Consider the following 26,481-nt stretch of genomic DNA (forward strand, 5'->3'; position numbering starts at 1 on the left):
GAAAAAAATGTCTCTCAACCCTACTCTTTTAGGCCTAGCCTATCTCCCTCCATTGGTGGCCCAGCTCCTTTTCACTGGGCCGAGGCCTAGCTCTGAGCCCAACATCATGCGCCTTATCCCTCTCCCGCGTTGGGCTAGGTACATTGATGTTGAGGCCGTCATATTTAAAAAACATTCGATGATGGTCTACTACCGTCACATAAAAACTCCATATATCATCATAAATTCACTACCGTCAGGCAGGCTACCTAAGAATTACATTTTATGACAATCCTTGGTACCTTTATGTGACAAAAGAAAAAGAATCATCATATATAGTTCTGACGGTTCTGATTTTATGACGCTACAAACTTTTATGTCATATTATGATATATTATAAGACAAAAATTTGCCCCATCATGAGAATTTTTGTCATAGAAAGAAGGTTTTCTTGTAGTGCTTGTTGCTACCCTTAGTGAAGTTAGACCATAGTTAGTCTCACGCGTTTCTCTGTGGATACGATACTTAGAATACTTCCGAGTGAAAACTATAGCGGTATCTGTGTGCTTGCGGATTTATCTGTGTGTGTTAATAAATACTGTCACGGAACCGACCAATTTATAAGAGCACAAGTACAAAAACAATCGCCGAAACGATCAAATTCTCGAACTTGAGCCCATATAAACCCGGTAGTCAACCGAAATCTCGAAGGATTTCAAACCAACTTGCATACAACCAAGATCACAGTAATCCAACATAACATATCGTACGTTACAACATTTCGCAGATGTTCGAAAATAGATTACATCATCACAGAGTCATTGTTATTACAAAACAAGTCTTGTAAAACATGCGGAAGTAAATAGTTTAACTCACACACCGAGTTCAAATACACATACTGGTTGGTTGATCACAGACCGCAAAAGCATTTAGATAAGAGAGAGGAGATCATGCCCATGATCTAGTCCTCATCACCCGCCGGGTGGAGACAGTACTTGCAGAATCCCTGATATAGAAGGTCATCTGCAACAAGAGGGAATAAACCCTGAGTACGGGAATGTACTCAGCTAGACTTACCCGTCGAAAACCAAACAAATGACACCAAGGATTATGCATAGCTTAATGTAGTGGAGCTGGCTGACCCATTCTTTTTGCAGAAAAGCATACGTAATAATGATCAACTCTTAACCTGAACTAGCAGTGACTTTTAGCCATTAACCTGTCATCTATATTAGCACCTGTACTAAGCAATCATTTTATTAGGGTGCAAACATTAATAACCATATCAGGTATTCATTGTGGCAACCTTATCATCATCCATTTAACCATATCGTTAAATTAATTGAATCTACGTTGCCGCTGCTCAGTCAAGTTCTCACTATCCGGGAGAGACGGCGATTCGAATCGATTCCTATCCAGCTGGAGGGGTATTCCTAAACACAAACCCTGCTTCCCCCATCAGGGTCGCAAACAAGTCACCTTTGGTACGATTCAGGAGTCGCGAGTCCGAACAGATCGACATTCTCAGAGACCCACTCTGCCAAGGTTGTTCGGGACTCTAACCTGCCTTGGACTTATGCCAATGGCTCTCCGCACATCCTTACTACCTCCAGAATGTCGCCACTGCTCGCGTCCCCGGCCTGAGTCGAGCTACTAGGCTTCGCGGTCGGAACGACTTATCCGGCCAGCTAAGTGTTAGGCTGCGTTCAACATGACATGAGGACGTACAGCGTATCGGTCCTTAAACGACTCAGACGGAGTCACTATGTTCAAACCTACACAAGACCCCGCCCGGTCTTAATTCATTATTCACATGGTTCTTTTCCACGATAGCAAATATAGCCAACCGTGATCCACCTCATCCTAAAGCTCGCAGGTGACAGGAAATCACCTGACTTCTACCGCACTAAGCATGGCTAAGCATTTTAACCCGTTCCTGAACTTAAATAGGATTCCAGTGCGATATCTGGACAAGGAAGGATATATAATGCAGCAATTGGTTCCAACCAATTCCTATACTTAATGCATCATCAACAATAAAAGATACTCAATGTATTTGTGAAAACATAGGAGGCTTAATATGCTCCGGGGCTTGCCTTTCAGGAATGAGGAAGGCTGGTGGTCAGGGCACTCGGGCAATTCCTCCGCGGCGACTGCTTCGTCGGCTTCCTGCACCTCGGGTTCCTCCTCCTGGTTGGCTCCCTCGAACTCCAGCAACGTCACTCCCTCCGGCACACCTATTGCATGAATGCGCAAGATAAATATCATGGATGCACATGTACGAATGTCGGGGATGCTCGGGGAATGCACATGTTCGCTGTAGTTTGCATATTCCAACTTAAGCCCTATTCAAATCACTTTACTTACCAAGTTTATACAACCTAATGTATAATTGCTCATCTTCAGTTAACGACCTAGCACCTGCACCTAAGCATATTCTCAAGTTAGGCTAACCCCTAAACAATCAACGAGAACATTGCAACCACATACACTCAAGCAATTGTATTTCAGCAAAATGAATACTATGTAGCGGTGCAGTAAACTAGCTATAACTGGAGATTTATAAATCCAATTGATATGCAACAAGACAATCTGGAAAGCTTATAAAATTGTCTACAAAACATTTTCAGACCTCAAAGCATGATTCAAACCTTTACCAGGTCGAATTCATCAATCAACAGAAGTCTATCCTCACAAGGCAGAGAATCAGCAAAAACTGCAACCTAACTTTAAACAGCTGTAGTTTCTAAACTACTGGGCCAAATGCCCTCAAATTTTGACAGGAGCTAGCTACCTAATTTATCTACAACTCTTGTATTCAACTCATTCACAGAAAACCAAATTATCATGGGGAGCTTTCTAAAGTCCCCAGATCTGTCCAGAGGGACATGATGCAAACAATTAATTATTAACTTATGATATAAACACTTAATTGGACAAAACTAACTTTACTGATATATCACACATATCACAAGAACACCAGAAAGTAGGGTGTCCATCACCAAAACATTTCTTTTAATACCTTTCTTAATTTATTTAATTAATTAGGGGAAATAGTAAACATATATGAAAACTGCCCCATTAATTCTACAAAAATTACAGTAGACACTACATGCTCTAAATAGACTACCATAAAATTTTCACACCATTTGAGTAAGTATTACAACCTACACAAAAATGGTAAGGCAGAATGGCTTCAAATGGCATAATTAGGAAACCCTAGTGAAAAGTGTCAAGCAACAGATTTCATATTTTTCCTAGCATCTATAAGGTATCAAGATACTACCTACCAAGTTTCATGGCCATAGGACTCATAATTAATTTACTAAAATTCACACAAGTATCTACCAATGATAAAAGGAAAATCTATAACTCAAAAACTACACATGCAATGACTCTCAAATTTTAACTAGAGCTTCTACTATACAAGACTAGCTTACCCACAAAATTTCATAATTTTTGGATCACAGAAACTCAAGATATGATTTCAACAAGTTTGCATGCACTCAAAAACACTTTTCAAGTTCCTATTTAATTCACCCAAAACTTCCACTACAAATGTTCATTTTATATTTTTCCTAAATACTAAACTTCACTATGGTCCTAACAAAATTCGAACCACCCCATTAGGATCTACCAAACTCCAGATATGGATTTTACAAAATAGCCTCAAAACTGGAATAAATGAACTAGCTTCTTATAACAAAGTGACTGACAGGCGGGGTCCACTTGTCAGCTGGGCCCGCGCGCCAGTGACACAAAACAGGGGAGCCGACGCGGACCGGCATGGGAACGACGGAGCTCACCGGCGGTGAGGTCTCCGGCCAAATCAAGTGTACCAACGCGCTCCCCTAAGCAACCCGCACTGATTGGTACCAAGAACAGGACCTATTCCTCACCCTAGCCTTGCCGGCGGCGAGAGCAGCGGCGGTGCGCAAGGTACGGCGGCGCTCCGACGACGGCGACCCACCATTGTCCCGCTCGAGCTCGGTACGAGCTTCGCAAAACCATGGCGAAGCTTCCTAGGCGAACTACGGTTCCGAGGTGCAGTGCAGGTGCCTGGCCATGTGCGCCGGCCAGCGGCGGCGCTCTGGGCACGCCGATGAGGTCAGCGGCCCGGCGTGAATACATCGAACCACCGAACTACATCTATAGGGTAGAAACTACAGCTAACAGGGAAGCTCATGCTTGCGCTAGCTAGAACGGAGACGAGCCAGGCATGGCCAGCGACGGTGAGCTCATGTATGCGGCCATGGCAGCCATGGCGAGAGCGACCGGCCGTTCCGGCATGCCCACGCGGTAACGTCTAACGTTACTCCTACCCGAGCACCAGCAAGCTAGGAGGGTACTAGGATGGTAGAGAGCTTGGCGAGAGAGGGAACAGGGAGAAGGGGCCACGACGGCCGTGCGAGCGGCGGCGCTCTAGCCGGCCTCCCGCTCGAGCGCATCGCAAAATGTGGCTCACCTAACGGGGCAACACGAGCGTGAAGAAGTGGAGATCGTAGCGGCGATGGTGGTGGAGCTATGGCCGTGATCAATCGGACAAAGGCGGTGAGGCTAGGGAGCTGGACGGAGGCAGAGCTCGCGGTGGCGCTAGCGGTGGTGTGCTCGGCAATGGAGAACAGCGGCTTCGCGAGAGCAGGCGAGCGGAGGAGAAGTGGAATGGCAGAACGCGTGCGGAGGGTAGCAGGGCGTTCGCCACTTCAAGACGGCCAGCGCGCGGCGCGGTCAGGGTGAGCTGAGCACGTGGCGGACACGCGGTGGCCATCATCTGTTGCCGGTCGGCACTGTGCCGGTCTGAACTTTTCGTTTCAGTTTCCATTGAACCGACTGACAGCGAAACTTCGTCGTGTTGGCACGGCTAACTCGTTGCTCAAAAGTGAAATTCGTAAAGATAAAAGTTGTAGATCTATAGTAGGGCTACAAATCTTATTTAGAAATCAACAGCTAACTCTCGACAGATCACGAGTTAAATCAAGCCAAAGTTGAGGTCATGAAACTGAAACTCAGTTACAACACTTAGAAAATTTTCAGAGTTTCAATTTAGATCTCAAAACTGACTTGTGGACCATTTTTGAACATGTTGTGCACATTTTCATGAGGTGGCCATAAAATAACTTTTGTTCCTTATATAATTCTCTACAACTTTGCTTTAGGTTGCTCAGACATGCAAACATCCTAAGCTACACTTTTAAAACAGTCAAACACAGGAGCTCTAGGGGTCCAAATTGGTCAACCATGACTTGGAAACCTAATTAGTCAAAATGATCAACATAAGCATTGTTCCTAATGACATTCTATGTGTAACTAAGTTACTTAGGATGATTATTAGCCACACCACACATTGGTCACACAAGAATCAAGCAAGGTGTGTACTGAAACAATGAAAAACACATGAAATGTTACAACTGTTTCATAGTCATGTTTCACTTGTTTCATGATTGGGTTGCATAGCACTAACTAACCTTGTTTCACTAAGTGAGTGGCACATGTTGCACTTAAGTGTTGCACACTTTACATTTCATAAAAGAACAACACACATGAAATATACAAAACGTTGCAGTGTTTCGAAATTATGTTTCATGTGCTATAAGTTCACGAATGGATGCATGATGCTCATGTTTATGAAATGCAGTGCAAATGTGGAAGCTAAACACCAGGGGTGTTACAAATACCAACAGAAACATTCAATGGGAACATCAAAAGTTTGACTGAGAACATAAAATGATTCACTGTGAACATCAAACATTCATGTGAAACATAACACATGTACAACATTATAACCTAAAATAACGTAATTATAAAATATTTGACTGTTATATTGTTTTTGTTATAGACAATTATTGAAAGGCTTAAAGAAGCACTTCTAGATAATGAAATAGAAGAAGGGGAACAATCAAATGATGATGAAGTGACTATTCCAGAAGATGAATAATGTTTATTTCCAACCCCTGAAGATGTAAAGCAATCAAAAGCATCGGTTGTTGGAATGTCTTTTGGAACAACAAAAGAAGATCAGAAGTTCGTTAATATATATGGTCTGCTAGTTGGTTTTTAGTTATTCAACGGGAAGAATTACATGAACAAGAAAATACTATTGCAGCTAGAAAGCCAAAATGTATAGAAGGATGACGATGTTCAGAAGAAGAGGAAGCGTCTGGTCATAGATCGAACTGAATGCCCAATGAGAGTTTCAATTAAACTGGAGAAAGATAGATGGATAATCACTAATGTTGACTTTACCCATAATCATGAGATGGTTAGTTCCCCTTCGTTGACAAAGTTCTTTTTGAAACATAATTATATGAGTGAAATAGAAAAAGAGTTCTCTAGAATTTTATAAGAGAGTAGAATCATGGCAAGGAAAATTATGGCAATATTCTGAAAGATGAGTGGCAACTTCCGTTCTATGCATTTCTCAAAGAAGGATATGAACAATTTGAATATGTGAAGAGTATACAAATGGAATAGCCTAGATTCTTTTACACAATGAGGGCAGATGAGGATAATATAGTGAAAAGTCTACTGTGGACAGATGCAAGGCACGATTGAACTATTAACTATATGGTGAATATGTGTCATTTGATACAACATATAACACCAACAATTACAATATGTTGTTTGCACCTATAGTGGGAGTAAACAGACATGGCACACTATAGTCTTCGGCTAGGTGTTGCTTGAAGATCAAAAGACAGAAACATTCAAATGGTTGCTGAGCACTTTCTTTGAATTTATGGTAGGGAAAGAGCCAGATGTGATAATGATAGACCAAGACACTGCGATGAGGAAAACCATTCAAGAATTTATTTTAGGGACTATGCATAGGAACCCCTTTTTGGCACATAATGAGGAATGCTCGAGAACACTTAGGAACACTGATAATGACAAGAGAAGGGTTATCCCATCATGGTGGACTTCATTGCAGTTGCTCAAGGCATAGGCCGAAATTTTGACACTAACCTATAAATTGTGCACAAGTACAATTTTTTACTAAGCAAGTTGTGAATCATTAAGGTATGCTAATTAACTATCAACTCTGATATTATAACCTATAGAATTATGTCTTTAGCATTTGAATATGTAAATGACTATTGTAGTGTGCAAATGGTGTTGAAGTACCAATTCATGATGAGGTATGGAAGAACCTTTGAGAGAGCAGGTAGGTATGTACCTGTTGGGACATACCCGAACAAGAGAGAGTGTGGGGAAAGAGAAATAATTTTGTTGTGAGTGGGGAAACCACCCGCTCTTGCCCCTTGGGCTATGTTTATGGGAGAGGTGGGAGAGAAGGCAAACTTTCTCCTTAACCCCTTTAGGTTACAAATTACATGGAGGTCCATAACCCACTTGGGATTTTTTATTACAAAGGAAGGGTAGGCACAGCCACCCACACCCCCAATAGTAGCCCCTTAGCCACTAGGTCTCGGCAGGTATAATAAGACCTGGTGGCTACAACATAAGAAAATGGCCCAAGAATACAATTCTCTAGCCATGGTGGACCCCCTTGCGATCGTGTGCTCCATGTGCGCCTCATTGAAGACTCCGTCCTAAAAACTCAGTGGGACAAAAAGGGCATCGCGAAAAGAGCACATGCACGACACAAAGATAACCACACAAAACCTAAACTTAGATTCTTTGTCTCTCTTGGGCTTCGCTATGCATACTCGAAGAGGGAAATGCTTCAGTGGCGAAGCTCAGAGGCTAGTAGGCCATGATCTAATGATGATGACATTTTGTTTGCATATGTCGATGATCTCACTCCCCTCTTATTTCTATCCACTGGGTGGGTCTTTACCTCTCCAGGTGTAGCTCTCTGTAGCCAAAGTAGTCATATAGGTTGTCATAGTCATCGAAGGTAGATTGGCGAAGGTGAATGTAACATCCTGGTGTTACGATTCTTTTTATCGCCGCGATTTAGGCCTAAGTAAAACTTTCGAAACAAGTTTCTCGAATTTTTGATTAAAAAAAACATATGTGAAGTGATAAGCGAATCTCGTGTGTCTTAGTTTCGCGGGCTCAAATTAAACACTCAAAGTTAAACTACACCGTGCGTAGGAATATTTGTGAATGTCTGACGACGATTCTAGCGAACAGTTTGTTCTATTAGATTAAGTATGAAAAACAACTTTTATAAATAAAATAAATCCGTTAATAAATAGAACGATATACACATATATAGCTTTTGAATCAAATTTAAATTTGAGGTTTACTGAGATTTTCATATGCCTAGACGTTGCAAATTGACTAAAGTAGTAAACCGTTATATATATATATATATATATATATATATATATATATATATATATATATATATATATATATATATATATATATATATATATATATATATATATACACGTTACGGCAGTAACTTAAATCAACAACGTGTAACTGTGCCAGTTGACCTACTCCTCTGCCCGTTCAGTCTTGTCTCTGCGGCCTCAGTCGTATCCTGGGCTCTGCTTGTCCGTTGTCTCATGGCCAACCAATCATGTACGTACACAGGAACTAGTACAGAGGAGTAATGGATGGCGTGAATGCTGAGCTGTTGCTGTTTGTCCGATCTCTCTCTCTCACACAAGTCTACTCCCTGTTTTACCTCTGTCTACCATGTCTTGTCTGTCTGCCACTGCATGCTGCGTCGGTCTGTGCATTTTCTTCTCTCTCATTTCGCTGCACCGCACAGGGAAGCTGGGCAGCCCACGCCTTGCCTTGTGCGCTGCCTCGGGCGTCTTAAGCAGAGGACCGCGCTTCTCCATTTCCCTCGCCTCCCTCTGCTTGCTCGGCACCGGCTCCTCCCCTCTCTCTTGCGCGAGCGCATGCCTGGCCACGTTGCCCGCGCCCCTCGGTCCCGCGCCTGCCCGCGGCTGCGCGCCGGGCCGACGTGCCGCGCCCCCGCGCCCCCGCGCCCACCGGGTGCCGCCGAGGCACAGCCGCCCACGCCCCTGCCTCCTCGCAGCCGCAGTCTCGCCGGCGGCCGCGCCATCGTCGCCCTGTCTCCCCTCGAGCGCGCCTGGCTCGGCTACCACGTGCCATGCCGCCACAACTCGTTGCGCCTCGCACCGGCGCTGCCCTCCCGCGAGTCGCGCCCTCGCTGCCTCGGCGCTCGCGGCGCGCCTGAGCCGCCGCGGCTCTTTCCGTGTCCGTGGCTGCCGTGGCTTGGCCGGTTGCAGCCGCGCGTCTCACCGCAGCTGCCCCGTCGCTCGGTTTCTCCACGCGCGCACGCCCTCGGTCCACGCCGTGCCGTAGCGCCACGTCCCGCATCGCCGCTGGCGCACGCAACTGGCTGCTGTGGCCATCGTCGGCTCCTGGCCTCCTCAGCCCGAGGTCGCCGGTGGGTTCCCGTGCAACCCCCGTCGCTGCCGTGCCTCCCCGGCCGGTTTTGGTCGCCGGCCGGAGCTTCTCCGCCTCTACTCTGTACCGAAGGAGATGATGAGGTGAGGAAAGGGGTATAAATCCAAGACGCCGTTTTATACAGGGTCTTATTTGCTAACTACAAGACTCAAGTGAATAGTACTTTCGTACCGCGGGTTAAATTGAGGACAATACGAGGGCGTCGTTGCAAATTGGCGCCGTCGCTGTCTGGCCCTGGCCTTGTGGGCCGGCCTGCTCACCGTGCCGCGTGACTGGGCCACGGCCGGCTGATTGGGCCGCTGCCCCGCTCCCGGTCGCTGGGCCTCTGGCCGCGTGCCACTTGGGCCGCTGGCTGCACTCCGCGCCTGGGCCGCCTGCGCGCCACGTTGGGCCACGTGCAACTGCTTGCCGCCTGGGCCGTTCGCGCCCGCGTGGGCTGGCTGCTCACTCGCCCAGGCTGCCTGGCCGCTAGCTCTGTTCGTTTCTAAAAGCCTTTGTTAATTTAGTTGGAGATAAACTTGTAAAATCCGTAGTGAATCCTAGAAAAAAATCGTAAAAATGTTAAACTAGTTTTGTTAGGCTTCTAAAATCATGATCTACCTGCTAGTATAATTTGTTCATATAGTTGGATAATATTCGTGGAAGCTATATAATTAATCTAAGATACTTAATATTATGAAAATATAAACTTGTACGAGTTTCCATGGTAAATTGATAATGCTGTGGAATCTAAAATTTATACAGTAGGCTCTTAGCAATATTAGATACTCGTGGTAATTTTTGTAGCTCCAGAATAATCAGTTACTAGGTAGCTAATGATGCTCTATTTCGAATAAGGATTAAATCGATAGAATGGGATAAAGAAACGACTTGGGTTTATGTAACGAAAATAATTGTTGGGAAATAGCATCTTATCCGACAACGTATGTATGTAGCATAAGTACGGTCGTCGTCAGAACTAGCCGTTAACTCGAGAGGCATACGTCGTATTTTATGAGTCACAATTGCAGCTGATTAATTACATCTTTGCATTGCATCGTATGCATATCATATAGGTACGATGATGGATCAATGGGTCGATCAAAGGATGATTGGAAATCCAAAGATGATGTAATGGTATTCTCTCCAGAAGATGATGCAATGGGCTTTCTATCTAGATGATTGTGGATGATCTGAAGATGCAGATACTAACTTTTTAATATATATCTTACCCAGGCAAGCCCCGGTGCATAACCCCTACTTTCTGCAGTTTAAATTATATTTGTGCATTAAGTTTTAAGGAGTTGAATGGAACCCACTTGCATACACATCTTTATTCCTATGAGTCTTACTAGTATGACAGGATCGTGTAGATTGCTATGCTACAGGACTCCGGTAAAAGTCGAGTGATTGCCTGTCACTCGCGAGAGATAGGAAATATATTATTGGATTACTATCACTTGGAAAATATGAAAATGGTGGAAAGGAAAATGGTGACCGGGCAGGGATATGGTTTGGGTATTGGTGGGTGTAAGAAGTTGTGTCGCCGCAGAGGCGGGTCATAGCTTGGTTACACCGTTTTTCCCTGTCTGGTCGGTTAAGGACCGATCGTTGCATATGACTCTAGGCAGGTCACAGACTTATTATCTCGAGCACATACTTGTGTATGGGCGCTTGGAAGACTTGTTGCTCTCTTGTCGCGGATCCGGCTCTTTCCGGACCAACTGTTAGGGTTTGTTTTGGTGGAGGAGGTCCTTGCACCGCACTGAGTCTGGGACTCAGGGGCGGGGGCTTGGAGTCCCAGTTTGGACGGGGACCTGGACACCCGGGATAGGAGAGTGATGGGTTGGTCCCGCTTGTGCCTGGGGTACAAGCGGGGCGTGTGTTTTCGGGGTACCCAGCTGGGGGCATTGATTCGCGAATCGCCGGGCTATCCGGTACGGCTTGTCTACGGTTTAGCATCGTAGTAAGAACTAAAAGATGAAAGATGGAAGATGGACAAAGGAAATCTGATTGCTTACCACTTGCTTGAAAGTAGCACAGGTGCTCACATAGAATGGTTAGTTAATGAACCAATGCGGCTATTAATAAAAATCAAACATAAGGACGCTCGCTTAGTAATGCTTTCTGCAAATGCAACCCACAAACCAGATAGCCTTGCATATCCTTGGAGTCTTTTCTTTCCTCCTATCGGGTAAGTCTTGCTGAGTACAATTGAGTACTCAGGGTTTTATTTCCCCTGTTGCAGGTGACAGGTGGATGCTAGAGCCGACCTTTGTGTGTGGATTCCTCCTAGTGGGCTCAGCGAGGATTTCCTTTACGCTGCGATCGTAGTTGTTATTTATAACCCTTATCAAATGTTTTTATAAAGGAAAGTTTAATAATCTGTTGTCGTAGTTTATATATCAAAACTTCACCATATCATTAATAGATGTTTATTTCCGCTATAACTCTGATCACATGTTTATATTCCGCTGTTCAACTAAATTGTTTATAACTCTGATAATATGATTTCATTCCGCTGTTATATTAATAAATATTATACTCTGATGTTGTATTAAAAGTGATATAAGAAATGGTTACGAATGATGTAAGCTTTATTCTCTCATTTGTGATCCTGATGGCAAAAATGTGGATTTTCGGGTTCTCCCCTGGGGTGTGCCCGATGGAATCGAGTAATTTAGCGTTCTCCCTCGAGTGCTTAGTGTCTAATGGAAGACAAGCACTCCTGTGAGGCATTAGATTAGGCGGTTCTGCCACAGGTGGTATCAGAGAATAAATGAGGAAATAAAGCTTCGAAAATCTTTTCTAAACTAAAAATTGACAACCCATTGTTGCAAAAAGTTAGGACGTTTATATGCGAAGTTATATAAGTAGCCCTATTACTATGGTTATGTATCCAGGATAGATGGCACTTTGCTGACTTAGGTAGACTTAATCAAGTTTCTGCAGGTACACTGACTCGAGCATAGTCCGATAGTATCGGCTAGTTACAGGGAGAGAACGATGTGCCAAAACTCTGAGAACGGTTGCCCTATATGTGGCAACAGTGAAAGGACGTATAGGACGTGCATTCATGCATATCCTGCCTATGCATTGTAGTACTCGTATTACTTGCAGATACGCCACCTTAGGTGTCCCGCGTGTCGTATTGTGCACGACTGACTCGTCCTGTTCTAGAGTTAGGTCTGAACTGTGGCTTCGTGTTTCGCGTTCGCCCGTGGTTCACGCCGGTCGTGACCCACGTCTCCCCATACCCCTTTCCGCGCTCTTGTCGGACCCTTACCCTGCAGCCGTACTAGTCAGTAATGACATCGCACGTCGCTCGCCTCGAACTCGTGGAATTTGGTCGATCCGCCGTAGTGATATCGCGCGGGAACCCTGGTGAACCGCACCAGGACCACTGAACGCTCCGCCTTTATAAGTAGAGCCTGGCTTAGCCATTGGTACCACCACTCAGCGCACTTTAGCTCGCTTAGCTTCTCCTTTGAGCCAGCTTTTCACTCAGCCTTCCTTGCAACCACCGCCAGAGATGGCAGGAGCCTGGGTTAGCACCTACTGCCTGAATGTTGAGGGGTTTCCCAAAATCCTGCATGCCACCCTGCAAAAGCTCGGAGTCAATGATCGCCCCGAGTATGAGGGCCGTGAGTATGAGGAGCATGGCACCGAGCGGTGTGAGGTTACAGTCTACATCGGGAAGAGTGAAGAGTTCCCTAACCTCACCGAAGCCTGGAGTGTGACCGCAACCGGGTTTAGCTTCATCGACACCTACCAGGTTGTGGCCCGCAAAGCCTTACGGTACCTCTGCCAGATCTATGAGGAGCCCATTGCCCGTACCCCCATGCGGTTCTTTCCACCTTTGGATAGGAACCGGCGGGCATGGAGGGCTCGCATGGAGGTTTTGCAAGGGCGGGATGTGCAAGAGGACAGTCCCACTATGGTGCACTTGACCACGTACCTGCTCGCTCTGGATGAGCAGTATGACCGTCAAGCCTTGGAGCTGAGGGCGTGCCTTCGGCGCGCCGAGGAAGCCGAGGTCTTCAACCGGATGCTCCAGGTGCAGCTCGCCGAAGCGCATGCCAGCGCTGCAGCTGCTGAGAGCCGAGAGGCTACCATGGAGGAATCTCTGAAGGAGGCTGAAGATCGGCATGTCCATCAGCTGGGTGAGGCCTATTTGTTCACTAGGGCCAGGCGGAGGTCGCTGGTTGATGGAAGGCAGGATGCCCCGATCTTGGAAGGGATCCCTCTCCACCCGCCAGAAAGAAGAACAGGTGTTGCAGCACCGCCAGCACCTCCACCCTCGGAAGTGTCAGAAGAAGAGTCCTTGGTTCCTCTCACTCAGCCGTTGCCCCGTGAAGATGTAGATTAGTGCCTTTGGATGTTGTACCCGCAGTAGTAGTGTTTTTCATCACTATCCCCCAGTATTGTACTTTTGTCTGCTGTTCGTCCTTCGGAGTTGTTGAGATCGTTCGATCGTAGGTGAATGCTGTGTCGGGAACAGGAGCCTGAATGCCTGTACGTTGTACCCGTGTAAGATCGTTGGAACATGCATTTTAATTATTTCGCTGTGTTTATTGCGTTCATTTACTTTAAAGTCTTGTTAGGCTTGCTCTAAGTTTTCAAGGGCGATGATAAGTGAGTTACAAGAGAAGTTGACATTCAGATGCCAAGCAGATCAGCCGTGATTGGATGTTATTGGACACTGTAGCGACTAATTATGGATGTCCCAATAGAACACTTGAATCTTTTTAAACCAAATCCGTCGTTGGATTTAAATTCCTTGTCCCTTGTTGTGGAGGGAAACCTTTGTTGTTGAATTTTTCCCTTGCGATACCCCTTACTCTATGGTCTATGACCCCACTGCCTTCTGGGCGTGTAAGTTGGTAATAGTTTCCTGGTTAAAAGCTTATGGTGCCGCGACGAAACCGAGGGCTCCGTGTGGAACAGCTGCCACATGTGATGCTGCTCGGCACGCGCTGGTATCGAGGTTGTTAACCAAGTACCTTTACCAAGTTACACCGCCGAACCGTTTTGTTTTTTAAAAAAAAATTCCTTGGAAATGTTTAAGTGTTCAAATGGGAAGTCCACAACAGGGTGATGCAAAAGTGTCTTTCAAGGTAAAAAAGGAGATGGTTTGGAGAAAGGAAGTATGACATGATCTGGGTTTACAGAAAAGATGGATGTGGTCGAGGAAGGTCAGCAGTGGATAGTCGGGAGTAGATGCAAAAGTCAGAGTGGACGTTTTGTCCCAAGCCCTGTGCTTAGTTGACCGTGCTACGCATGCCGGGTTATTTTGCTGCGTGCCCTGTGAATGCCGTCGATGTCGGGTCCATTATCGTCCCGTTTTCACGTGACCGCGACATCGTGCCGTGCTCGCCGTCCTTGTGCACTGTGCGTTGCTCCTTTTCCAGCATCCGGTCGGCTCCCGACTCTCGCGCCTCGTCCCCGTACCGGACCCCCCCCCCCATTTCCCTTTCTTTTCTTCTTCTTTTGGTGACACGACCGCCCACACGCCTGCCTCGTCGAGCGGACCCCCTCTACTCTCCTTTATTTTCCTCTCCGCCGCTCGCACAGGAAGCGCATCATTTTTTTTTCGATCTTATCTCCGCAGCATACACCGTCTGTGTATTCCAGCCCCGCCGCATCCGCCGTCGATGTGTTGCTTTTCCCCTCTTCGTTCGCCTCTATAAATACCCTTGGTCCTTGCTCTTCTTCTTCATCCTCATTCCCCTCGCGTTCCGACGCATAGCTACGAGATCTGGCCGTCACTTTGAAGCTAAGTTCGTCTGTCTGAGGTGATGGTGTGATCTGAGAAGAAGAAGGGATCCAGTTCGTCGAAGAAGTTCAAGTTTCCTTGGTTAGTATGCCTTAGGATTCACGATGTTTTACTTCTCAGTCGACTGTTTCTGGATCTGTTGGTGCTACGCCATGTTTTGGATAATCATCTTACTGTTGTTTCTCCATTGCCCTCGTCTATCCCGACTTTGGGAGTAGGTCTTGGTTGTATCAAGTTGCTCTTAACCATGTATCCCTAGATCCCCGTGTGGTTTAGTATTCGAAGTCGGGTAACCTTTCGTGTAATCCCTGATCTACGAATGTAATCGCGTTTCCCCTTTTCTGGTTCTAGCTTTGAATCTCGGGACGAGATTCTTTTTAAGGGGGGTTGGTTGTAACATCCTGGTGTTACGATTCTTTTTATCGCCGCGATTTAGGCCTAAGTAAAACTTTCGAAACAAGTTTCTCGAATTTTTGATTAAAAAAAAACATACGTGAAGTGATAAGCGAATCTCGTGTGTCTTAGTTTCGCGGGCTCAAATTAAACACTCAAAGTTAAACTACACCGTGCGTAGGAATATTTGTGAATGTCTGACGACGATTCTAGCGAACAGTTTGTTCTATTAGATTAAGTATGAAAAACAACTTTTATAAATAAAATAAATCCGTTAATAAATAGAACGATATACACATATATAGCTTTTGAATCAAATTTAAATTTGAGGTTTACTGAGATTTTCATATGCCTAGACGTTGCAAATTGACTAAAGTAGTAAACCGTTATATATATATATATATATATATATATATATATATATATATATATATATATATATATATACACGTTACGGCAGTAACTTAAATCAACAACGTGTAACTGTGCCAGTTGACCTACTCCTCTGCCCGTTCAGTCTTGTCTCTGCGGCCTCAGTCGTATCCTGGGCTCTGCTTGTCCGTTGTCTCATGGCCAACCAATCATGTACGTACACAGGAACTAGTACAGAGGAGTAATGGATGGCGTGAATGCTGAGCTGTTGCTGTTTGTCCGATCTCTCTCTCTCACACAAGTCTACTCCCTGTTTTACCTCTGTCTACCATGTCTTGTCTGTCTGCCACTGCATGCTGCGTCGGTCTGTGCATTTTCTTCTCTCTCATTTCGCTGCACCGCACAGGGAAGCTGGGCAGCCCACGCCTTGCCTTGTGCGCTGCCTCGGGCGTCTTAAGCAGAGGACCGCGCTTCTCCATTTCCCTCGCCTCCCTCTGCTTGCTCGGCACCGGCTCCTCCCCTCTCTCTTGCGCGAGCGCATGCCTGGCCACGTTGCCCACGCCCCTCGGTCCCGCGCCTGCCCGCGGCTGCGCGCCGGGCCGACGTGCCGCGCCCCCGCGCCCCCGCGCCCACCGGGTGCCGCCGAGGCACAGCCGCCCACGCCCCTGCCTCCTCGCAGCCGCAGTCTCGCCGGCGGCCGCGCCATCGTCGCCCTGTCTCCCCTCGAGCGCGCCTGGCTCGGCTACCACGTGCCATGCCGCCACAACTCGTTGCGCCTCGCACCGGCGCTGCCCTCCCGCGAGTCGCGCCCTCGCTGCCTCGGCGCTCGCGGCGCGCCTGAGCCGCCGCGGCTCTTTCCGTGTCCGTGGCTGCCGTGGCTTGGCCGGTTGCAGCCGCGCGTCTCACCGCAGCTGCCCCGTCGCTCGGTTTCTCCACGCGCGCACGCCCTTGGTCCACGCCGTGCCGTAGCGCCACGTCCCGCATCGCCGCTGGCGCACGCAACTGGCTGCTGTGGCCATCGTCGGCTCCTGGCCTCCTCAGCCCGAGGTCGCCGGTGGGTTCCCGTGCAACCCCCGTCGCTGCCGTGCCTCCCCGGCCGGTTTTGGTCGCCGGCCAGAGCTTCTCCGCCTCTACTCTGTACCGAAGGAGATGATGAGGTGAGGAAAGGGGTATAAATCCAAGACGCCGTTTTATACAGGGTCTTATTTGCTAACTACAAGACTCAAGTGAATAGTACTTTCGTACCGCGGGTTAAATTGAGGACAATACGAGGGCGTCGTTGCAAATTGGCGCCGTCGCTGTCTGGCCCTGGCCTTGTGGGCCGGCCTGCTCACCGTGCCGCGTGACTGGGCCACGGCCGGCTGATTGGGCCGCTGCCCCGCTCCCGGTCGCTGGGCCTCTGGCCGCGTGCCACTTGGGCCGCTGGCTGCACTCCGCGCCTGGGCCGCCTGCGCGCCACGTTGGGCCACGTGCAACTGCTTGCCGCCTGGGCCGTTCGCGCCCGCGTGGGCTGGCTGCTCACTCGCCCAGGCTGCCTGGCCGCTAGCTCTGTTCGTTTCTAAAAGCCTTTGTTAATTTAGTTGGAGATAAACTTGTAAAATCCGTAGTGAATCCTAGAAAAAAATCGTAAAAATGTTAAACTAGTTTTGTTAGGCTTCTAAAATCATGATCTACCTGCTAGTATAATTTGTTCATATAGTTGGATAATATTCGTGGAAGCTATATAATTAATCTAAGATACTTAATATTATGAAAATATAAACTTGTACGAGTTTCCATGGTAAATTGATAATGCTGTGGAATCTAAAATTTATACAGTAGGCTCTTAGCAATATTAGATACTCGTGGTAATTTTTGTAGCTCCAGAATAATCAGTTACTAGGTAGCTAATGATGCTCTATTTCGAATAAGGATTAAATCGATAGAATGGGATAAAGAAACGACTTGGGTTTATGTAACGAAAATAATTGTTGGGAAATAGCATCTTATCCGACAACGTATGTATGTAGCATAAGTACGGTCGTCGTCAGAACTAGCCGTTAACTCGAGAGGCATACGTCGTATTTTACGAGTCACAATTGCAGCTGATTAATTACATCTTTGCATTGCATCGTATGCATATCATATAGGTACGATGATGGATCAATGGGTCGATCAAAGGATGATTGGAAATCCAAAGATGATGTAATGGTATTCTCTCCAGAAGATGATGCAATGGGCTTTCTATCTAGATGATTGTGGATGATCTGAAGATGCAGATACTAACTTTTTAATATATATCTTACCCAGGCAAGCCCCGGTGCATAACCCCTACTTTCTGCAGTTTAAATTATATTTGTGCATTAAGTTTTAAGGAGTTGAATGGAACCCACTTGCATACACATCTTTATTCCTATGAGTCTTACTAGTATGACAGGATCGTGTAGATTGCTATGCTACAGGACTCCGGTAAAAGTCGAGTGATTGCCTGTCACTCGCGAGAGATAGGAAATATATTATTGGATTACTATCACTTGGAAAATATGAAAATGGTGGAAAGGAAAATGGTGACCGGGCAGGGATATGGTTTGGGTATTGGTGGGTGTAAGAAGTTGTGTCGCCGCGGAGGCGGGTCATAGCTTGGTTACACCGTTTTTCCCTGTCTGGTCGGTTAAGGACCGATCGTTGCATATGACTCTAGGCAGGTCACAGACTTATTATCTCGAGCACATACTTGTGTATGGGCGCTTGGAAGACTTGTTGCTCTCTTGTCGCGGATCCGGCTCTTTCCGGACCGACTGTTAGGGTTTGTTTTGGTGGAGGAGGTCCTTGCACCGCACTGAGTCTGGGACTCAGGGGCGGGGGCTTGGAGTCCCAGTTTGGATGGGGACCTGGACACCCGGGATAGGAGAGTGATGGGTTGGTCCCGCTTGTGCCTGGGGTACAAGCGGGGCGTGTGTTTTCGGGGTACCCAGCTGGGGGCATTGATTCGCGAATCGCCGGGCTATCCGGTACGGCTTGTCTACGGTTTAGCATCGTAGTAAGAACTAAAAGATGAAAGATGGAAGATGGACAAAGGAAATCTGATTGCTTACCACTTGCTTGAAAGTAGCACAGGTGCTCACATAGAATGGTTAGTTAATGAACCAATGCGGCTATTAATAAAAATCAAACATAAGGACGCACGCTTAGTAATGCTTTCTGCAAATGCAACCCACAAACCAGATAGCCTTGCATATCCTTGGAGTCTTTTCTTTCCTCCTGTCGGGTAAGTCTTGCTGAGTACAATTGAGTACTCAGGGTTTTATTTCCCCTGTTGCAGGTGACAGGTGGATGCTAGAGCCGACCTTTGTGTGTGGATTCCTCCTAGTGGGCTCAGCGAGGATTTCCTTTACGCTGCGATCGTAGTTGTTATTTATAACCCTTATCAAATGTTTTTATAAAGGAAAGTTTAATAATCTGTTGTCGTAGTTTATATATCAAAACTTCACCATATCATTAATAGATGTTTATTTCCGCTATAACTCTGATCACATGTTTATATTCCGCTGTTCAACTAAATTGTTTATAACTCTGATAATATGATTTCATTCCGCTGTTATATTAATAAATATTATACTCTGATGTTGTATTAAAAGTGATATAAGAAATGGTTATGAATGATGTAAGCTTTATTCTCTCATTTGTGATCCTGATGGCAAAAATGTGGATTTTCGGGTTCTCCCCTGGGGTGTGCCCGACGGAATCGAGTAATTTAGCGTTCTCCCTCGAGTGCTTAGTGTCTAATGGAAGACAAGCACTCCTGTGAGGCATTAGATTAGGCGGTTCTGCCATAGTGAAGTCAATGTTGTCGAAGGTTGACGATGACGTTTTTTGTCGAGGTGGACATAGATGGAGTAGTTGTCATAGTCGATGGGGGCTTACCTCCTCTCGCTCATGAGCAATGAGCAAGACATGCCTCCAGGTTGCAGTGGTTGTTCAATTACACCCTCCTTAGGCCCTCTTGGTTGGTGCTTATGAGTAGGCACAGGTCTGGTGCCTAGTCGACAAACATGTCAGTGATGGGGCTTAGAAGATTCTTTCATCTTGTAGAGGTTGTTGAAGTTGAGGGCGAGTCACTTAGATCAAAGGTAGTGGGTGAAGTTGGGGCTGACGCTGATGCTAATGGCAAAGACCCTCACCAAAACATTGGTGTAGGCAAGTCGATGGTGCCAAAGTCAGTGGCAAAGCCCTTATCAAAGCATACGCATGCTTAGCTCTACTATTATTTTTCATGACAAGGACGGTGATAAGAAGCTAAAATATTGGTGAAGGCGAAGTTTAGCAAAGCCCCTCGTCGAAATGTTGGCGAAGGTGGAGTCGATGTCGCTGAAGTCGGTGGCGAAGCCCCTCTCTGAAACGTTGGTGAAGGTGAAGTCGGTGTCACCAAAGTCGGTGATGTTGGCTGTTGACGGTCACTAACATCAATTATAAACCATCAACATAACCTACATTTATACTTAATTCCATCACCAAACATAGGTATATGGGTTTAAACTAATAAATTCCATGAGTTTTGGTGAATCTGTATTTTCAGCAGGGTTTAATCAAAAAATCGCAAAGGAGGACCTAATCGTCAAAGGAAATCATGAAATTCTACCGTGGTATCAACGTGGGAAGACTCTAGAAGGGTCCAGAAGGCGAATCACCGAAGTGGGGCCCCACCTGTTAGCCTCCTTCGAATGCCGGTTTCCCACCGCCTTAAGGATTGCATCTAAGTCATTGCTTAAGTCGGTTTAATCCAAGGGTTCATGTTGGACCCTCAGGGCTATATATACCAGCCCTTGCCCCCCTCCCTCAGCAGATCCTAAAACCCTAATTCATATCTCTCCTTTAGATCAGCATACACCAGAGGGATTAGGTCTAGAGCTCTCCAATGTAGTAGATTAGTAGCTCAGGAGTGAGGGTCGAGTTGGGCTCATGCTCAAGTTCTGGATCTAGTCTTGGAGGCTTGGCGAAGCCTTGTATCTTCACTTCTACATCTTGTAAGACTTATTATTAATTCATCATATTCTTATCTACATGGCTATACTTACTTTGAATATATATCTTGCTTAGTTAAGATTATCATTGCTTTTGTGTGCGGGTTCATAGAGCGCTTAGCTTACTATAGTTTATCGATTGGGCTAAGTAGCCGAGTCTCGTGTAAGCATGTTGCTTATATGATGCTCTGCCTGTGAGTACACCCTATTCTCTAGTTGGGTGGTAGCAGCGGGAGGTGATAGCCCCGTCTATCCTTTGTAGTCCACTCCGAATTGAGCAAGTTTTTAAATTATAGGACCGTAGTCACGTCAGTAGAGTTATCTATTGTAGGTGCTCTACCGTCTAAGCAGCGTCCTGAAGTGCACAAGAGTAGAGTTAGTTTTAGCTATAGTTGGGTATATATATACTTTGATCCTATAATAAGAATATCATAGGAATCTACCTCACCCGTTATTCTCCCAAGTTGACTAGTTTACATTATCTTAGTGACCTATCCCCTGAGTGTTATTATAATTAATTATTATCATTACCTTTACCTCTTGCTTTAGCTATGCTGGTATGTTGATTAGTATACATTCCTTTGTTATCCAATAAATCTTTACTCTATTGTTTCCCTATGATAAAATATAAATAACGACACCTAGAATACTCCCGGTAAAATGCTACAATGGTATTCTGTGCGCTTGCGTAATCCTTAATATTCTATTTGCGTTAATAAATACCAATATTGGCAAAGGTGAAGTCGGTGTCACCGAAGTCGATGGTGCTGGAAAAGGTGAAATTGGTGTCACCGAAGTCAATGGTGATGCCCCTCACTGAAATGTTGGTGATGGTGAAGTTGGTGTTATCGCAGAAGTCGGTGTCAAGGCCCCTTGCTGAAATAGTGGCGAAGGTAAAGTCGATGTCAATGTTGTCGTCAAGTCCCCTAGTCGAAGGTAAAGTTGATGCCAATACTGATGGCGAGTCCCTAAGCTGAAGGTAGCGAGGTTAGGCTGAAGTCAATTTCGTTGTTGATTGCAAGCCCCTCGAGCCAAATGTGTTGGTGAGGCGATGGTTTGATGATGGACTGGTGAGGCTATTTTTGATGACGGTGAAGGTGACGAAGACACCTCAGGCCAAACACGACAATGGCGTTGACTTCTGCCTCTATCTCTAGGCACCATGTCATGTTGATTTTAATACAGGGCATTGTTTTCTTGCATTTCCTTTTCGTGGGGTGCTTCAATTCAATGTATGCAACCCTTGATTAGTAATTTATCAGGGTTTGATTAGGACATCTGGTAGGAGTTGCCCCTTGTCCGTACGTTCTCATCTGAACTTTGTCGTAGCAATGCAGTTTGCTCTAAGCATTTCATTCTAATATTTTCTGGTAGAGTTTAGATTCCTTGCGCCGTACTAGACATTATTGTGCTCTGCTTTGCTTGCGGTACCCATCGGTTTCACACAGCGAGAAATGAAGGGGCGTACCTGGTCATGGCCGGCCAAGGAACCCACGACGACCTGGCCGCTCGCCCAACGGTCGCCGTAGTTGTCACCGTCGCCAAGAAAGAAGGTGATGAACCGACGAGAGTTGCTCTAGAAGACCTACGGATCAAATCCAAGTTTTAAAGGCCGAATCAAGAAATTGGAGAAGGTAGAAAGGATTGGAGAGAGAGAAGGGAGGCAACAATGAATTGTGCCTATGCCAGAAAACTGGTCGCGGGCTTATGGTTTGAATCTCGGCACAGTGGGCTATGGCTCCGAGCTCAGTGTGAAGATTTGTGGCGTCGAGCTCGGCGTTGTGGCCCATGGCGCCGAGCCTCTGCCATGTTAACGCCACTGTGGCATCCATGCCAACATTGGCGTACTACCTCGGCGCCATGGGCTATGGCGCCGAGGCATGTTAGCTTGGCGTCGTGGCTCGTGCACCGACCTCTGAGTCTAAAAATGAGTTTACGTCGGTTGCTCTGGGGTGTAAACATGAATTTTTGATTAAAAAGGTCTAAATTAAAAAAAATCGGATGGGAGGAAGGAGGAAAGAAAGAGTTGGGTACCAAACATCAATCAATTAGGCCGATGGAGTTGAGGCCCACTACCACTGCCATGGCCCATCTCAATAAGGCTTAGTCCTGAGGCCCACTGGGCCACTAGCAAGACCGCAACCGCAATTGCGGATAGCTAGCGACATCGCATTCGCATGGAGATGTGGAGTCGACTGACGACGACCCCGGCACTGGCAGTGACGTTGGCCGATCTCCTTAGGCACGCCTCGCTTCGTCGGTCAGTAACACCCTACCCATTCTCATGTGGCTCAGCCCCTCAGGTAACACTTCCCTCTACCCATGTTCTCATTTTTCTAGGGCAAAATGGTAGGTTCTCTGCCTTGTGATTTAAGCAAGAACACAAGAGGTTTATGAAGAGGGGAGGTTCCAATTGAGAAAAAAAAACAGATCAAATTGGCAGGCCTGTTTTGCCTGCCCGCCTACTACTCTCCCTGCACTTATGCCTCTATATCTCGAGGCACCATGTCATGTTTGATTTTAATACAGTGCTTTCTTTTTTCTCATTTCCTTTTGGTGCGTGCTTCAGTGTATGCAACCCTTGATTATACTAGTAATTTATCAGAGGTTGATTGGGACACGCAGCAGGACTTGCCCTGTCGTCCGTACGTTCCCCATCTGAATCTTGTCCTAGCAAATGCAGTTCGTTGTAAGCATTTCATTCTAGATTTTCTCGCAGAGTTCAGATTCCTGGTGCCGTACTGAACGTCATTATGTTCTGCTTTGATTTTTTTAGCTGAGATGTTCGGCTTAGCCTGTAGTTATTGCTTGCAGGATCATAACACAGGGAATGGACCAATGCTGAATCCATGATGACATCATGTATCTCCTTTTCCCCCCCTCTTGTAGTACTAATTAACCCAGAGATGAGATGAGATAAGCACATGCCTTCAGTTTGTTTATGTTTTCTCACATGTTGCTTGTATCCTGCATTACGGTATCTATCACCTTCAGTGCTCACCCTTATGCCTCAGACCTCAGCTGCACATAGTTCAGCTTCAGATTTTGCTTCGGTTCTAAGAGATCCTTAGTCTTGATCTGTATGTCTGATAAGAGTTTCTATAAAATTTGTCCTTCAGCTAAGGCAGGAAAATCTTTGCTCAGTATTTCCAATAATCAATATCGTGCGGTCATATGTAATTCTCCTTCTTCATTTTTCTTTAGTCGTTATTAGTAAAGTTTTGGTCCGCTACAATATAACCTTTCTGAAGTTACCAGTAGAAAGAAATTTCAAACTAATTTTAGTCAGCTGTCATGATTCATGAATTCATGATCAATAAAAAGCTGCATCATGGCCCTCAGCCTATATAATTGCAATATTAATATGATGTCAGTGTTAATGTAGGGGCTCTTGCTCCATTGAAGCCACTCTGTAAGTACACATAGCGCTTGAATGCATTTGAGCAATTTAGTGAAATGTTCAATCAAGCCCCAACATTTTGACTATTATGTGTAGTTCTGTGGGGGAAAAAATGGGACAAGACCTTGGTTTGCCATGCAAATGTTTGGAAACAAATCTGAAAGTTGTACCACATTTTTATATTTTACTTGGAGCTATGGACTTAATTACTTGTGCCTAATGCCATTGTTATGATGCAACCAACTCCCTTTCTAATTTTGTTTCTAGACTACGACATTATTAAAGAAATTATGCATCTTATCATGTCTATAAGCATCAATATTTATCTGTTAACATGGTGCATTCTTTTTATAAAATCATTCTTTTTTTCAAGATTTAACTCAATAGTACTACAGTTTTTCGGTATTGTCCCCCCTGCTCTAATAAATTGTGCTGCTGCTTGTCCAGGGTACTAGCTCGCGTAGGTTAGTGAGTTAGGTTAGCTACAGTGTATAATTTCTTGGCAATGTGCAAGGCTGGTCACGGCAGAGGGTGTTCTACTAGTTAAATAAATTTCAACATATAAAGTTGTTACTTCACATTAAAGTGGGCTTGGTATGTAATAAAATATACTCCTATGTAATAAAATATAGACTATCTTAAAACTTTTCCTAACATGGATGGTAGATGGAGAGGGAATAAGTAGTGCTGAATATTATTTATTTGTTCTTGATACCAGATGCAAAAATAAACATGTACAAGTTTATTCAAACCTAGTCCCTGTTACTCTTCTTCCTCATTCTTGTATCCTGGCACCATAGCACGCGCATTGGAGCTGTCCTCACTCCTGTGTCCTTGAAAGGGTGCTCAAGGCCATGTGCATGGGTACATTAGGTGACATATTATTTCACAGTCTAAGAATAGAAAAGGTCCTCTAGGTCTGAGTTCTCTGCTGGTTTACTTTAATTATAAATTTGGCAGCTTTAAATTTTGGCTCCTGTTTTGCTTTTACCTGTTTATCATATTGAAAGTTGTGACACAGGAAAGGGCGCGTGACCTGCTTTCCCTTTCTCCCATTTGTTTTATTCTTACAAGAAGCCTGCAAAAACGTTTGATACAAGAATACCCTTTTTTTTTGGCTTAATCACATGGCACCACCATGGTGACTCTTTAATCAAAGCCTCATCGATAATCAGCTCTGTTATACTAAAGCCTTGGGAGGCGAGTTTTGGTTCCTCGTGGGGTGCTCTTGAAGCAAGTACAGCTATTCATTAACCCGGCCAAACTCATTATCTGACAATATATATCTCTAATTGAAGGATCGTAACGGGCGACCAGAGGGGGGTGAATGGTCGCGGAAGCCAAAAATTTCTAACCCTTCCCCTAAACACAAAACCTGAATAAATCGCGTTTTTCAAATCTGGACAGAACTCTATGTACCTAGTAAACCTGATGTGGACGAAAATCCGTAACTCCGATCGACCTAAAAATTTGTCAGATTAAACTAGATGAAATTACGAAACTAACCCAACTGGAATCACGTCAATCGGACTTACGGATCTTGAGATAAAAATAAAACAAGCAGACTATGTCAGATGCTGACGAGAATTGTAAAGAACCAATCGAGATGCACAAGATCAATCATTATAGATGAAAGATTAAATTGATTAATTGAACTTACAAAAGTGCATCTAGCCTCCGCCCGAACATCCTCCCTCTCTTAATCGGAGAGATCAACAAAAACCTCTCACTAGAATTCAAACCCTAGGCTAGACCGGAGAGAGGAAAACTGAACCGTGGAACCCCGGGGCACGAGTACTGTTCACGGGTACTGTTCACGCGTGAATAGTAACTCGCCAGGAGCCCAAAACGTCCCTCCTTCTCAACCCTAGGTGCCACATATTTATATCTCCAAAGGGTGGCACGACCTATTTTCACATAACCCCCTATGCTAAATAAATCCAACGTAGGGGCGTAAATTCCAATTACGTCCTGCATGGCAAATTCCGCGATGTCCGCGATCCCTCCATCTCCGCGATGTGATCCTCGCGATGTCGCCGCACGACCATCCGAAATCGTATCGCGATCGCTAGAATTTCCATCTTCGGCCAACGCACGCCGCACGAGCGTCCCGGTACGATGCATGGCTTTGTGGCTCAACCAGCGAACCCCGGATTTTGTGGCGTAATCTGGAAACCTCCCTCGACGTCCTCCCACCGTGTAGCCAGGTACAGTAGACGTACACC

At 45.6% G+C, this 26,481-nt stretch overlaps 1 long non-coding RNA gene across 2 annotated transcripts; it reads right to left on the reverse strand.

Moving 5' to 3' along the window:
* Positions 1 to 867: 867 nt before the first annotated feature.
* LOC136485607 (uncharacterized) lies at positions 868 to 26,066 on the reverse strand. 2 transcript variants are annotated; one of them, XR_010766498.1, is made up of 3 exons: positions 25,917 to 26,066; positions 2,076 to 2,216; positions 868 to 1,002 (listed from the first exon to the last, which is right to left on the reverse strand). It is a non-coding gene; the product is annotated as an uncharacterized lncRNA (long non-coding RNA). The 2 variants fall into 2 exon arrangements; XR_010766497.1 differs by lacking the exon at positions 25,917 to 26,066 and adding an exon at positions 2,347 to 2,678.
* Positions 26,067 to 26,481: the final 415 nt, after the last annotated feature.

The sequence above is a fragment of the Miscanthus floridulus genome, chromosome 10 (assembly GCF_019320115.1).
Source record: "Miscanthus floridulus cultivar M001 chromosome 10, ASM1932011v1, whole genome shotgun sequence".
In the NCBI taxonomy this organism is placed as follows: Eukaryota; Viridiplantae; Streptophyta; class Magnoliopsida; order Poales; family Poaceae; genus Miscanthus; species Miscanthus floridulus.